This window comes from Penaeus japonicus, unplaced genomic scaffold (assembly GCF_977035675.1).
Source record: "Penaeus japonicus unplaced genomic scaffold, GWHDUDI00000001_assembly GWHDUDI00001319, whole genome shotgun sequence".
Classification (NCBI taxonomy): Eukaryota; Metazoa; Arthropoda; class Malacostraca; order Decapoda; family Penaeidae; genus Penaeus; species Penaeus japonicus.
This window is the reverse complement of record NW_028235721.1, coordinates 7,501-8,274: the sequence shown is the minus strand read 5'-3', so window position 1 is coordinate 8,274 and position 774 is coordinate 7,501.

Here is a 774-nt window from a genome sequence, read left to right as displayed (position 1 = left end):
ATGATATCATCCACTTTTTGAAGCTAAAGAAGTATATCAACCTGAACAAATTCTTTTATTTGTGTTTCGGCTGACGTTATCATATCACAGAATATGTTGAAGACAGAAATGAAAGTGCTATGTAAAGATGTAATCCATCAGAATTTTACAGCCCTGCAAATCATGTAGGAGATAGTTAGCAACAACAAAATACTTTTTACTGCTCCCTTCGACATCTTAATATTTCTGTAATGAATGTAAAAAAATTTTGCACAATTATCCAGTCTGATTGATTCATATTTGGATATCAAAACTTTACAAAATTTACACAAGGTGCATGAGTTAATTTCATGCATATAAACTACCTCACTTGAAATTAGAGTTTTTTGTGTAGTTTCTATATTGTTAATTGTAATTTGTATTTGTTTCCATCCCATTTCTTGGAGGGCATTTAATTGGAACAGTTTGACAAATGGACATCAGCAAACAGTACTTAAGTGGTACATATCAGTGAGATATAGCAACTGAAAGGATTGTAAGGAAAAAAAACACCCATTTCATACTGTAATTTAGATCCATGTAAAATATCATAATACGACCCCCATTACGTCAAGATATTTACTTTTTCTAACCCACAAACATACTTCCTTACATGTATCTTGCAAATATGATTCACTTATTGACTACAATTTACATTATTCATGTGTACCCATATATATGGTTGATAAATATTTGTAAAATACATGTGTTTAAGAAATAATTTATTATTTCATGGTTTAACATTGTAATATATGA